The 15,212-nt window shown below is 37.8% G+C and overlaps 1 protein-coding gene across 4 annotated transcripts in view; it reads left to right on the forward strand.

The window, feature by feature from the left end:
• The first annotated feature begins 4,675 nt into the window (after positions 1–4,675).
• Positions 4,676–15,212, forward strand: part of SCN2A (sodium voltage-gated channel alpha subunit 2) — a 75,262-nt gene continuing 64,725 nt past the window's right edge. For all 4 annotated transcript variants that reach the window (XM_072932165.1, XM_072932168.1, XM_072932164.1 and 1 more), the window contains exon 1: positions 4,676–5,004. The gene's annotated coding sequence lies outside the window, so the exon portion shown is untranslated. The remainder of the gene's footprint in view (positions 5,005–15,212) is intronic.

Consider the following 15,212-nt stretch of genomic DNA (forward strand, 5'->3'; position numbering starts at 1 on the left):
TGTTTTTTGCATGACATATGCCTCAAGATCTTACAGAGATACAGGCAAACAGGTAGATTCTGAAAAGTACTAGATATTTATGTGAGTAATAAAAATTAGAACAGGGGACAGGCACTGACTCAGATAATAAGGGTTCAATATCTAAGGCTTGCAATCTTGTGTAACTTCTAGAACTTAATGTATGTATGTGCCTTAGTTCCTCTCCTATGACATGGAGATAATTCCTGATGTCAGAAAGGTCTATAGCATAAATTAATTTGTTAGATAACAAAGCTGTAGAGATCAAGACTGAAGAAATATTTTGTTATTCCTTGTAATGTCCAAAGAGGCCAACCAGGCCTAGGAAACTATTATTTCAAGCACCATATGTTCACAGGACATGGACAATGTTTAAAAGGATCTAACGTATATATGACAAGACCAATAAACAAAGATGAAAGGAAAGCAATCGATTTCAGAGTGAACAAATACAATTTAAGGTAGGCAGATTTTAAAAGGTGGAGAAATGAATTAAATGATACCTCAGCAACAAGTGCACTAGTGTGCTCTCAGAGCTAGTAACAAAATCTAATAATGTTCTCCCAGGACACCTATAAACAGAGAGATTGCATTCATATGTTTTCATTCCATTTATTGCTACTGAGTCATGTGGTTTAATTGGTCAGATGAAGGGTAATCATCACTTGGAGAGAGGGGAGGTTTTGTTAAGCAAACCTCAAGTTATGATTTATTTATTTGCTAGTCTTTAAAAGCTGGAATGCCTAGAATAATTGCTCTGTTTAATAACATATGCTTGCCAAGTTGATTTTTCTTTAGAAAGTTTCTGTGTCTCATAGTACATGTAGCAGTTATCTGGACTAAAAATAAGTAAACTATGAAAATATATTACACTGAGAGAGATGACAAAACATTTCAAACAATTGACTCTAGCATGTTAAAGAAAAATAATTGTACCTTGATCTGCTTTTGGCCAAGAATGATAAGGATACAGAACATGTAAACTCTTTGCTGCACTGAATTTAAAAGTACAGGCACACAGTGTCACAGAGAGCAAAGATGGAAGTGATATTTGTTCAAAAACAACTCTACTTATTCCTTGTCAAAGCTGTATTCCCCATTGGTCATTAAAAGGGACTTCAGTGCTAGCCTCAGGCAGCAAAGAAATTACTGACTTTGAAGTTTGAAAACATTATAAATGTGATATAAAATAGTCCCTTCTTTAAAGTAGATACCAAGACCAGAGAGTTTTTATTATGTAGAAAAATGTTCAGAAATCTTTTAAATTCCAAAGCTTTTTTTTTTTTTTTTTCAGGCAGAGGTAAAATCTGGCAGCCTGCACTAATACACTTCAGATGCAAAGATTTTAGATCTGAAAGAAATGTAACAAAATTCAAAGATTGCCAATGATTAGTAGTCACCAAAGCAGTTTCTCTTAAAGTAATTGGAACTGGGAACAGATTATGCTTCATATTTAGAATAACATTAAATTTCAATTTCACTTCAATGAGTAATTTGCAAAGGTGACTCTCAGACGTTAAAAGCAAGAATAATAGGCTTCATGATTTCATAAGAACTAAACAATGGCTAATAAATTTTTATTGAGATTAATTTATATCTTTTGAAAAGATGACACATCAATAAACCACTGTTCAATATGTAGGCCTGTCTTTTGCCTGAGTGATTTACAGATTTAGGTCTAGAGTTTGAGAGTTGAGAGATTTGTGGCTTACAAAAAAAGATAAAAAGTAAAAAAAAGGGTTCTACATATGTGAAACAGCTATTTCTTTGAGGCATGTAAACAACAGGCATAGAGAAGAGTCTGTTGGCCAGAACAGCTTCAAGCATTGCTCCTTAAGCTTAGCATCCCATGCGCTGTGGAAATGGGAGTTTGACCTTTTGCTCCATCTCTTCTGGGCAAATGTTTTTGCATGATTTAATAGAATGGTTACTTTTTATGCAGATGACTGTTAGCCATCCTCTAAGAGGCAAAGAGAAATTTCTGGTAGAAATGAGCTCTATCAGCACGGCTCAATAAGCAGAGAGATTCTTCCAGCTATCCTAGTTTTAGGATACTTGAAAAAAAAAATCGGAAAATGAGATTTGTTCAATGCATATTTGTTTTCATTCCTATGGTGTTCCTATAATTACCATTAAAATGGTTAATAAAACCAAGAATAAATCATGTTTGCAGGTGTTGTTGGATAGCTTTAGGAGATTTAGAATCAGCTGTAAGAGATTTGCTAGGATCTCTTTGGATCTCTTCTGAAATTTTCATAATGAAACTCTTTACTTTCTCACAGGCATGTAACTGTTTGAAAGTTTGTGCCACTTTGTGAAAAATCCAGTTTTTATAGGAAAATAAAAACTTAGAACACTCCTGAGAATCTCAGCAGTTAAGTCTATTGTCCTTTTATTACTGTGGCACTTTGTTGTGGTATATGTGGGATCTTATAGTATTTTAATTTTACTTTTCACAGAAGATACAGAAAATCAAATCTCACTTTGCCAAAGAGCTTTAGCACTAAAATGTAATTGCTGCATACTTAGAGATTATAGAAGTGAGAAGCAAGTAGAAGGATTAAGATTACAGAATAAAAATTTCTCTGAATTTGTGTGTGTTTTTATAATGCAGCTGAAATTCATGTTTATTACCAGTACACATTTAACTAAATTGCTACTCTACTACAAAGAACTACATATTAGTACTACTATAAGTAATAAAGATACATATAATTTCCAAAGTTCTTGTACAAGTTTTAGCTCACTTTTAATACTACAGATGTTATTAATTCAAATTATATTTACTTTTTCTTAGGTAGCATAGAAGTGCTTGGTAAGTTTATGAAGTTGAATTAATATTCAGAACATTAATATTACATGTTACAATGAAATGATAATTTTGCGGAAAATGCATTCAAAAAGTGACTTTAAGCTTTCAAATATCAGCTTCAGCATTTTTGGTCTCAAGTAGGCCTATATGCATTTATGATGTATTTCCACATTTCCACAAGGTTATCAAAGTGTATTCCAAAGTACCCGGTGCTGCGTGCCCTACCGGGGAGTGCGGCCCTGAGGAGCAGAGCGGCCGCGCTCCAGCACCGCGGACAGCGCCGCTTCACAAAAACCCCTTACGAGTATGCGTAGGTCTGTATAAAGTAGTATTTTAAGGACAAAATTCCCTAAAGTCAAACTAGAGCGCATTTTTTGGTGGCAACGGCATTTCTAAGAAGCTCAGTCCATGCTTGCCCAACAGGTGTTTTGACCTATTATTATCACTGCTTGCACTGTTTTTGTATTTAGGAGTCCTTTCCGGGTTCAAGATCCCATTGTAGGGCTTGAACAAGTATGAAAATGGGTCATTTTCCTGGGACACTCCAAGGTTTTAGGATAACCGTGATGAGTGGTTTAAGCTGACAAAAATATCTGTCATTACTCAAATGGACTGTCTCTTCAGCTACTCCCTTGTGTTGACAACACTAATTTTTGTGATTAGTTAGATCATGGATCCCAATTATAAAGTCCACGGTTTTCATCGAAATCCATTCCTAGTTAACTTTGCACTTTTTTTCCTCCCCGAGGCCCCATGTTTTGGTATGATTAAATTTTCCTCCACAGCTGAGAATTGCTGAGCCAACCCCACATGCAGGTGGCTGCTAGTTGTGTGATGTGACAGAGCAGGTGTACGTGATAGAAATAGAAGATAAAAGTAGAAACAGTCAGCTACACAGCATTCCAGTATAAGGTATCCTTTAGTAACACTAAATCCAACACTGCTATTATAGGAATTGTGGCTAGAGACAACTGGGGTGAGGCGGTCAATTTGTACATTAGTCTTTTACAACTAGTAGTATCCAGAATACCAAAGATCAGTTCTAAGATGCTATAAAATGCAACGGAGCCTTGGATTCAAGTAAGTAAAACAGATCACCCTAACCATTCTTTATTGAGCAATAATGTAATAGTCCTTGCTAGATCCAAGCATCCATTCCTTCTGTCTTACTTAAGAACTTTTTTTCCCTTCTGGCTTTCAATAAATATATAAATATCAATTGTGTTTTGCATGATCAATAATCAAAGGAAAAAAAACCAGCATGCTTATTTGCTACTATTTCTGTAGTGAAGAGTCCCGCACACAGAATGATTTCTTTATTTCTAAACAGAACATGCATCAGTACATAGTAAAATAAAGATATCTTGCAGTACCTTGAGTTTTCTGCAGTTACATATTACAACATTTTACTGATGTATACAAATACCTCATTGTAAAAAAAAAAAAAAAAAAATCGTGTTGTCTACTTTAAATGTCCAGTCAGCTCTCAAGAATTGGTAAGCACTGCTCGGTGTTCCTGTATTTGAAGCTGTGTAGCCGAGGCTAAGGCGGTGCGCAGGGTGTGCGGGCAGGGTGTGCTGTGCGGGCAGGGTGGGGTGTGCGGGCAGGGTGGGGTGTGCGGGCAGGGTGTGCTGTGCGGGCAGGGTGTGCTGTGCGGGCAGGGTGTGCGGGCAGGGTGTGCTGTGCGGGCAGGGTGTACGGGGAGGGTGTGCGGGGAGGGTGTGCGGGCAGGGTGTGCTGTGCGGGCAGGGTGTGCGGGCAGGGTGTGCGGGCAGGGTGTGCTGTGCGGGCAGGGTGTGCGGGCAGGGTGTGCGGCTCCAGCGCGCTCGCTCCTGCCGGGAGGTGGAGCCAGCACGGAATCCGCTGCCGCTTCCTTTCCTCCCTCTCGCTCGCCCCCCTCCTTCCCCCAGCCAATTTTCTGATCGATGCTGGGATTCAAGGAGTGAATCTCAGAACAGGAAGCAGGCGAAGAGACTACAGAATACTGCAGAGGCGCCTTTGTTGCTTTTATGGAGAGGTTCTTTATTTCTTTCCTTTTTCATTCCAGTGAAATCAAGAGTTTACAAGCTTCTTTGCCCAGGAACCTGTACCTGCAGTAGAAGGAGCCTCTCATCATCTATCTACAAGTGTATGGATATTTCTTATGCTATGATTTTTAATCCTCTTTTAATCAGGTAAGACAACATTATATTTAATTAGAATGCTAAAAACAAACAAATTCCAGCTGGTTTTTACCAAGATTCTTCTCTTGTGGTGCCACACCTAGTTTTCAATTAATATTAATAGAGCAAGAGGAGAGGAAATAATAGCCATCTTTGCCACTGCATGGATTTTTCATAGCATTTAAACAGGTCTTAGGACAATAATGAAAAATGATGTTGCTGTTTGCAGCTTTTTGGTTCTATGTTTTTTTAAGCTTGCATGTTTATTATAAGAATTATTTTTGAGTTTGTGTTTTTCATCCTAATTGTGGCAATTTGCTGCTGTTGTTTTAAGGTGGTCATCCACAAGTGTTTTCTTTTTCTGTGGGAAACTATATTGGTGCTGTATTCTGAATACGAATTGGAGTGTGTTTTAAAGCACAAAACTGCATCCCTGGGATTGCACAATTTTGATGCAGTGATGTACTGTTGCTTCTTTATAGCATTTTCAGGGTGAGGCTTTCTTTACTTCTTAAATTCATCCTTTTTTTTTCTTTTTCTTTTTTTTTTTTTCTGTGAGGCATGGGAGATTTATAAGATTCTCCCCTCCCTCATCTCCCAAAACAGCCTCTCCCTGATGGAAGACAGAATGGAGGACTTGTCTGTGACTAAACATGGTTTTGCACTGCTGCATATACCATATGAAACACATCTGTTTTGTGACTTGTTTTTTATATATAAGAATGAAATTTTTATTTTGAAACTTCATTCCATATTGCATGAGAGAGAAAAAATATTCCTCTCATTATTTTTTTAGAAGCATGATACCCACTGGGAGAGACAGCAGAATGACTCAGGAGGTGGGAAGCTCATGCAGCACCCCCTGACTCTTCTTTCAAACCTTCTGATCTTTTTTTCTACCATCCCGTAATTGCATTATTAATGGTTTTATTTGGGAAAAACAACACAGAAATGCATTGACTTACAAAGTCAGATCAGAGAAGGGGCTCCATAGCCAGTTCATGAAAAAAACAGAGAATGTGCAATCAGTTTTTTCCCTGTTGCTTTCTAGTATAAGGTGGTAAGTAGCACTTCATCAAAATTTTCACACACCTGTATAAAGGCAAACTTTTTTCTTTTTGTGGTGGTTAGTGAAGCAACAGAAAATTGCCTGTTGGGATTTGAATGCTCGATGCTGTGTTGGCTTGGGATGATTCCATAGATACAAATGAAACATTAAGGAGGTTCACACACATTGTCGCCATCTCTGCAGGTTGCCTGCTTAGCTGCATTTTTCTGATTAATGTTTTCAATATGCATTATGTGGGTATGGCTGAGCCATTGCAATGTCTGAAGGTCTCTTCACTAGATGGTAAAGGTTCCTTCATTATTGAATGGATCTGAAGAAATTATGAGTGATCATATCCAAATGATCTGCAATTTCCTCTGGTGACAAATGCATTAAATAAGTGATGCTCTCATATGCCTATAGGCCCCAGTTCAACAACAAACAGACATGTCAATGGGATGACTCACGTTCGCAATATTAGGCAAGTGGATAAATACCTGGCTCTGTTCTCTTGGTTTTTTAGACTGCACAGATTTTCAGAGAAAAAATATTTGTAATCACAGAAATTTTGCAATGCTCATAAAATGCAGTTAGTAGGTCAAATGGGCATGTAGCTTCAAAGGCAATATTTAGATGAATTCTTCTGTTTAAAAAAATAAAATATATTGAGTTATAATAGCCACTAAAGGAAAATATTGAAGCAGACTACTTGCAGATTTTGAATATATTTATTGTGAACATTAGGTCTTGGGAAACAGAGGCACATAAATGGCTGTATTATATCAAAGCATGATCCAGTTATCTTTCACTAGGAATAAAGTTGGATATTGATGAAGGAGTTCAAGCATAGCTTGACCCTAAGAGAACATTGACTCTCCCAATGTTGTGTGAAACTTAAGTATAAGGGCTATTAAAGCCTACTTGTTATTTTTGAATACTGAATTACTCTGACTGAAGTGTACTTTGTATTCATATAAGCATCAGGTCTCAATACCAGAAACCAATGTACCCATCCTGCAGCAAGAGCAAGAACAGCATCAGTTATGCTGCCTGGGCTGCTTCCTTGATTTCGTCTCAGACCTGGATGAATAGATTTGTGTGGTCACTACCTGCAGCCCTACTCCACACCCAAGTAGCCCTAAAAACTCTCCCACCAAAGGGATGGAGAGGACACTGAAATCTATGCTTGGCTCATATCTGGTAGCAAGAAATGCAACCATAATCCTGGTACACACTCAGCTCTCCGATGGAGCACAAAAAAATCTCAAGCAAAATTCTTGCTTTGCTGCTTCCAATGTTTTAAGGCCATATGCATGCTCCCACTGGCTTCTTCAAACCACAGCATGGATCCTTTGCAGCTGCAGACCCTGGTCTTGCACTCCCCCTGAGTGGAAGCAACCTCTTGCCCATCAGAGCCCTCCTGTTCCTCTCTCTTTGCCCTTGGTCCCAGCTTGCCAAGCAGACGTCAGGAATCCCAGGGCCTCCTTTCTAGAGACTTCCTGAAGTCACTCAAATCCATTTCTTTTACCTTCTCTCATCTCATGAACACCCACAGTCTTAGAATTAGTGGGTGAGAAGATATTTCTTCCAGTGGTCACTTGTATCTCCTCTTCCTCTGTTACTGTCTTTGAAAGACAAATAATATACCTCGTTTCCTAGAGGTGGTAATGAAGAGAGGCAAATGATGTTGTGAATTACTACATGGCTTAAGGGACCAAAATACTGACAGAAGACAATTCAAAGAAACATTGAATAACTATATTCACTCTCTCCACTTCAAATTCCAAGTTTGCAACTTTACCTCTCTTATTTTTGCTTCTGAACCTACTATTGTTCCTTTTCCAACCCTTACCTCCAACTGAAGTTCAGCTGCTTCCTCTTTCTGCCTCTGACTGGTTTGGGACCAGCAGAAGGGCTTTGCTTCCACTCCTGCTTTCAGTGCCGGGTGCCTCAGAAGTTCTCAGTATTAACTGTGCTGAAGGGGCTGCTCTCTAAGTATTTATTACAAGCTGCTAAGAAGCTTTTTCTGAGCATATCTAGAAATTATTTTAGAGACGTGTTAAATGGCCAGATTTCAATAAATTTAAACAGGAACAACAAGACTCAAACTCATATATTGCCTGAGCAGCCTACTTGACACAATCCAGAATAAATAGATTGTAGCAAAAGTTCTCAAAAAACCTGGCTGGAAATACATTTTAATGCTGCAGTATTACCACCATGCTTATTAAATAAATACAAAACCAGTTTTTAATCTTCCTATTAAAAAACCCAACAACATAGATTCATCATACTTTCCTGTTGTTTTTTAAACTTGTAGATTAGGGAAGTAATACTGTCAAACTTTTTCCAATAGACAGACTAAAAATGTACTTTTTGTATTAAATGGTGAATTTTTTTTGTTATAAGCATTCAAATGGAAAGAGGTTATCTGAATCTGCATTGTGAAGTTGATATTTACTTTCTATTTTCATTGAAAGAAATATTTCACCATTTGTAGTGCCACTAAAGAAATCATTTAAGTATAGACAATTAGTATTTGGCAAAAAATACTAAAAGCATTAAAAATACTGAAAGCATTATGAAGTGATTTACTTGATGGAAACATTAAGCAAACAAAATTCTGTCAGGTTGTTCATACTATATGGAAGAAAAAATTTAAAAATAAAAAATCTAGCAATAACTTGTTTTTATATCTTGAGCTGAAGTTCAGTGATTGTTCCATGTGAAGTTTTCTTAGGTTTTGTGCAATTGTGATCTTTCTTGCTGCTTGATTCTTTGGTTGGTTTCTGATGATTTTGGCCAGATGAATTGTTGTAGCTAATGCTAATTGGGCCTCCCCATGTTTCTGGAGGTCCTCACAGATGGTTGTCATTAAGCATTAAAAATGCAAACTTCCTTCACCAAGCAAGGGGCTCGTGTTCAATGAGATAATGCTTGTTCCATGCAGGGTACAGCTACCTTACCTGCACAAACTGATGATGTACAGCATGAGCAGGCATGCATTTTGAGGTGATGGATGTCCATGTTTTGAACATACAGCAAGTGATTTTCTGATGTGGCCTTGTCATATGAGACGGGGTCCCTTCATCTTATGACATAACGTGCTGATTGTCTGATCTTAACTTGAGTTGTAACATACAGCTTTTGAGTAATGCAGGTGCCAAACCACCTGCTGTAGCCAAAATATTGGGTGCCATTCAACACTGCAGTAAAAAGCAGGATGGCAGCAGGTCCAGCCAGCCTTTAGCTTAGCACTTTGATTTCAAAGGCAGCATTTGTGCTGTATGGAACTGTACAAGCCTACTTGATTATTTTGGCCTGCTAACTTCTGACACCATAGCATTCTGGTCACTGATACTGAGCTAACTTAGTTAAAGCTACAACATTTCCCCATCTACTGCTGTCATTCCTCTCACAGTGGGGTGAGTGTAGCTGAATTACTGCCAGCAGGCTTTCACAGTGGGGCAGAAAGAGCCTTCCTATCTGAATGGGAGGTAATTATACATTTTTTTTTCCTATACCATCTTTACCATGTCTCACCATCCTCAGTGTAACTGCAAAATCCTCCCAGACTTTGACCCCAATGTAGTTTTGTTTCATGAGAAATGTAAATGACTCACTCTGAAATTAGAAGTCTGACTCAAGTTCTCTAAAGCAATACACTGTGTTCTAGACTCACCCATTTGTCTCAGTAGGATAATAGATACATTAGGAGCTGGATTCCATACATGTATACAAAATGGAGACAGATACATGCAAAAAAATTTAACAGTCTGTGATCTCAAGAAAAACAGTGGTCAGAGTTTCATGGTTCATAAACTGTGGGGAACAATGTTAGAAACAAATATCCTTTGCCTGGACACTGGGATCTGCAGTTAAAAATTACTTCCATAAACAGGTGTCAGCACCCGAGTATCTAAGCAAGCCATGTGCTTAGAGTATATGGAAAATTTATAGACAAACACTATAATGAAACAACAACTCTGCCCAGGACAGTTGAAATTTGACAGCCTATCTCTAAGTATGCTAATTGTATTTTGTGTATAAGTAAAACATTTGTACGAAAGGCAAATGAATGGAAAATCCTACTTCCTGGGCCACAAGGCAAGCTTTGTTAGATAAGTCTTCCCTCCTGGAAGTCTCTGGCAAAGTTATTTTAACTAGCACTGCAGCACACAAGGTTGTATCCGAAGAGTTTAACAGGTGTATTTGTGTGCGAGTGTGCGAGTTCCATGTGTTTTCTCCTTGCTGAAAGTCAATAATGCAACCATGGAAACTACAAGATAAGTACTGACACCAGGCAGGATGAAAAAAATCTTCCATCTGTAGTTGTGTTAACCTGAAAGCAGACATGGGGCAAACACTGCACAATTGTTTGCAGATTGAGGCTTTGATGATGGCTGCACAAACACCCTGTGCGAATGCATTCACACAGGTTAGATTTTTCAGTGCAGAACCTGGTTTCCATTTTGTAAAATGGGTAGCACCACAAAACTGTTGACAGTAAACAGCCTCCCAAGTACCACAATATTACTGCTGAATAGTTCTCCTAGTGAAGCAATGGGAATTTGCTTTGAAAATACTGGGATGCAGGTTGAGTTCTACTTTCATTTGGCTTCTGGAAAATACTAATAGATGAAATGGAAAGCACCGAATTTTACTTTCAGGAGCAATAGGAAGATGGAAACCTTTAAAGTTATTAAGGATGTCAATTTGATTAGAAAGAAATAGACAGTAAATATTACTGGGCCACACTTAAAAGAATCACTTTTCAACAGAATAACATTTTACATCTTGCAAAGAGTTTGCTTTTGTAGTTATGTTGACTAAACATTAGCAACACTCATAACATTTTCAAAACTTATTGTTTCAAATTTTTTATGGTATTTTCATTTATAGTTAACATTTAAAGTGCTTCACAGCCTTTACATTTGTGACTGTAAAAAGATATTTCTGCTTTTGCTAGATGAAATTTTTTGATCTTTTATCTGAAGCAAAGCTTTGGCCCTCAAAGCCAAGCTGAAGGCAGGCTACTCTCACACAGAGAAATCTGGTACTTTACTCCACTAGTATTCTTCAGGGGAAGAAGATTGAACATAAGCCTCAGGGAATGATGATGACCTTTAATGTTATATGGGACACTTGGGTGTTATTATTCATGCTGATATCTTGCTCTGTGGAGTGGCAGAGACTGGGAACTCTGGAGAAGTGTTCTCCATTGCTGGGAAAGGGATTATATAGCTTTTCTCAGTATTGACCTCGCTTCCAAATTCGTTCATGGATTCACACATTCTCAAAATAATCTGTCCTTAGTGAGAAAGATGAAGGATATGATGCAAAAATGGAGTGAGCTGGTGAGCTGGTATAAATATTGTGAGGATGGGCAAATGGCTCTAGAATTGTCGTAAGAGGAAATATCTGCGAATCTAGAGGAGTGACTGATGGGCAAAATGCAGTCAAATATAGGGTGGGGGAAAGAGAAATTTTAGAAGGGTATAAAAATTGAGTTTATATGAAAAAAAAAGTTGAATACATTGTAAAGGAAATATTGACATGTGTGTCCATGTTTCTGTATGGAAATAAGCAGTGTGGTGTGCACGGCTCCTGTGGGAAAATGTCCTTGCAGTGGTACAGTTCCAAGTTGCAGGTGATGCTGTGAACAAGGCATGATTCTAAGAACTCTTAGGGGAGCTCCTGTATTCCCTCAAATCAGAACCTGTTTTGCTGGCTCAAATATAGTGGGAATGGAAAAACTCTCCTGAGGAGGTTTTCAACATCTGTTCTGTTGTTTTATTCACACGTACCAACAAATGCAAATTGAGTATATAAAAAAACCCCATACACTTAGGAAATTATTCTGAACTGGAAAAAAAAATTATCAAACGGAACAAATTTAAGTTACAAGTAGTTCAGTTACAATTGGCTGCAGTTTCATTTTAGCCTAGAAATTTGTAGATTGTCCTCAGCAATCCTTTTCCCCATAACTATAAAATATTATAATGAACAAGCCTCCACTACTTTTTTTTTTTAAAGTTACCTTTAAACCTCATCTGCATTTTTAAAGGAAGTGACTAAACTTTAAAGCTGTTAATTGTTTTCTCCCTTTTATGAAAACAATCAGGAGCTATAAAAAATTAGATTTGGGCAGATATATGATGTAAGTATGCAGCTTTCCATTTCTGGCACATTTCCATACTTCTGTGGCACTTCTCCTTTTTTTCCTAACATTACTACCCAGGAAAGAGATGTCCAAGTGAAACAAGGCACCCATGTTATTGCAATAGTACTTTGCCATAAGGTACTTATTAAGGGTTTCTCATTAATTTGGTGTGATTCAGTGAGACTCTTCGTAAATCAGGGAACTGGTATAATCCACACTGGGCAGAATATCAGAATAAACACTCATAACCATTCCCTCTGATCCTGCCCTTATGAATCTGCATTGCTCCCTCAGGCTTTTCAAGTTTCTTGATCGAATAGTGATTCTACCTTCCTGCTCTTACTTAACTGCATGTGTTGGCCATAGGACTTTGTCCCTCAGGATAAATTGATCCATAAAGATGTTTTCATAGTGTTCAGAATATTTTCAGTTTATGTCTTGATATGACAGGTTTTGAGAACACTATAAAAGGCAAACAGAAACTGGGCCTGGTAAACTATTTCAGGATTTTTTTTTAATGGCATTTCTATTTAATTGTGGACCAATTAACTACTCTGTTTCAGAGCAAAAAAAAAAAAAAAAAATCTTCTAAATTTAATAGAGACTTGTTTAATGCTTTTAAATGTTATATATCTGACTGAACTTTTCATTACCCAGGGAAACAAGCATGCTGGTCAGGTCACCAGGGAGTAGTGATGATATTTGCTCTCTGCCTTTGCATGGGACATGGAGGGGATGAAGGTGCAGCTCTAAAGCTTTCTAACAGTTCCTGTATGATGGTCTGGGAAATCCTATATAACCATTTGGCTGTGTTCTGCACAAATCAACAACCATATTACTCATCATAGGATCTAATTTCATGCTGTTTGGTTTAATTTTTCCCTTTTGGTTGCCAAATTTTGAATATATATCCAGTCTTATGTGTCTCCCACTGATGACATCTTCATTTAAAATACCTAGTTACTCAGCTGTAGAGATGCCTGTAGTGTGAAGCTTTGGACAGTTGGCAGAGCTGTAATACATAATAACTATTAAATTTACAGTAATTAATACATATTGTTGAGTACTACAACAGGGATATTCCATTTCCCCCCGTCTCTATCAATGTGTATCAGAATGCAGACCCCATATATTTTCATACGACATTCTGGTTCCCAAACCACACATGGTGCTGCTTCTTAGAACACAAAATGAGAACAATGGTAATAGGTGCACAATAAGTGGCTGATACTTAGTAAGGAGGTCTAGAAGTAAAAGGATCTACTAATTAATTCACACTTAAAAAAAATAATATTAGAAGTATGCTAGTAAGTGGCAGAATCAAGCAATCAGTTGTGGATTAAGGCTATCTTTACATTCTAGAAATCACATATATGATTTTTAGCCACCTGTGAAAACAGCAGTTTGAGTGAATTGCCTGCCATCAGGCAGTACTGAGGACTCATCTCTTGCTCCTTCTAGTCATTCCAGAGAGACAGGAACGTCTAGGGCATAACTTGCCTCATCTTAAGGTAGATATCTGAAACAGGTCAGAAGAATTGCCTTTTACAAGACCTATTTTTTTCCAGAAATATGAAAGGGGTTCGGATTGGCTTAGATGCAGATGCCAATAGACACAGGCATCTGATGCCAGAGAAGGCAAACCCTACTTGTGGCATGGCCAGTTCTCCAAGGCAGTACACAGATCTTGCACAAAGGACACAGAGTTATCATCCTTCCTTCCCCCTTCCCACCAGTCACTTCTGATCCCTGTGCAGCGCCAACGAATCAAGGAAGTCGTCTAGAAACAAATCTCACTGCTTTTAAGAGCTCATCCATATTGTATACTACATCAGACAGTGAACATTGCATTACAGTATCTACTGACAAGTGCAACAAAACTAAAGCAGACCTCAATTCTATGCTGTCATTTCAGTCCTTTTTCCTATATTAATAGGTGCTTTTTTTATGGGCACGTTCGTACACAATTTTAGGGAGACCATGTTGATACATATATGAGTTATTGAATACATGTTTACACATATTTCACACAGCTCCTGTCACATTTATTAACTCATTTTCATATCTTTTTGTCCATCCTTTCAATTAATTCCAGCCCAGTTATCTCAGGTTTTTATTCCCTTTCTTGCTCATTCATCCCAAGCTCATCTGCTTTCTTCTATCTCTGCTTTCTCCATTATGCTACCTCCTCCCCTGCTTCTGTTCCCCAACCTGGTCTCAAATTGATTAACCTAGATGAACTTCTTGATCATAATAATCTACAAGTCTTTGAGTTTTTCATGGCTCTGCAACCAGCCTGCAGGACTACTGCAGCCAATTTTGAGACAGTTGCTTTATCCAGGCAGACAGTTCTTACACGTATCATTTCCCTGGAGGTTTCTTATGCTGCCGGTCTTCAGTCTGAGATATGTCTGCCTTTTCCTTCTATATTTCCTTCTGGGTTTTTATAGGTTTTTTTTTTTTTTTCTTCTTTGTTTGAGTTGGTTTATTTAATAACAAACATAAAAATGATTTAGAACAAAAAGATGAAAGCATTCCCACTCCTGGGTCAGCAGAGTCCACACAGACAGACTTCAGTTGAAGGAAAATTACCCTCAGATGGACAACAAAACATTAAAGTGTAATTCACACTTTTAAATCTCTGAGGTGTTCTTTCAAATACATGCAAACTAATTTTTCAAAAATGTTCAACTCTAGGCAGGTATTATAGATACTATTCCAAAAGAAAAAGTCCCAAATTCAGAATGTGACTTCTTCATGCTTTGAAAATTGGCAGCTATAAAATTTTAAGGGTAAAACATAGATGTTTTCTTAGAAATAGTTTCACTTGAGTTGAAGTTTCTCTCCAATAATTGTTCTGAGGCAAAAATGTAAAATTTTAGCCCCAGCAGTTCAAGTTTGGCATAATTGAGCAAGAGGGGAAGATTAAAAAAAAAAAAAAAAAGGAAAACTGGATAGGTCAGTGTCAAGTATCTCAGTAATAAACAGTACCATCAGCCCCATCTGCAA

This window comes from Taeniopygia guttata, chromosome 7, assembly GCF_048771995.1.
Source record: "Taeniopygia guttata chromosome 7, bTaeGut7.mat, whole genome shotgun sequence".
Classification (NCBI taxonomy): Eukaryota; Metazoa; Chordata; class Aves; order Passeriformes; family Estrildidae; genus Taeniopygia; species Taeniopygia guttata.